Consider the following 447-nt stretch of genomic DNA (forward strand, 5'->3'; position numbering starts at 1 on the left):
TGATTGGAGAAAGCCTGTTTGACAAGGTATGGGCAGCAGCTCCCTCCTTGGCTGACTTCCATGTAAAAGACGCCCCTCGATTTTCAGTCTAATGATTTTAGAAAAGAAATATCATCTTATACACGGGAAAATGCAGTACACAGTTATAGACACAGTGTCTGGTCACAGCCCCTCTGCTAAGGGCTGGACCTCCATGGAATTGGAAGAAGACATGCGTAGCCGCAGGCATATAGAAGAGAATTTATTGCAGACAAGTAGCCATTGCTAACACAGGAGCTATTAGCCAAAGCTGTTCTTCAAAGTAGTGCCACAAAGCAGCTGCACACTGGCTGGTGAGCAACACATTCTTTTTTTATCTTTTTTAAAAATAAATCTTTATTGTTCAGATTATTACAGTTGTTCCCCCTTTTTTTCCCCCATAGCTCCCCTCCACCCAGTTCCCACCCC

This window comes from Myotis brandtii, unplaced genomic scaffold (assembly GCF_000412655.1).
Source record: "Myotis brandtii unplaced genomic scaffold, ASM41265v1 scaffold4568, whole genome shotgun sequence".
NCBI classification, from domain to species: Eukaryota; Metazoa; Chordata; class Mammalia; order Chiroptera; family Vespertilionidae; genus Myotis; species Myotis brandtii.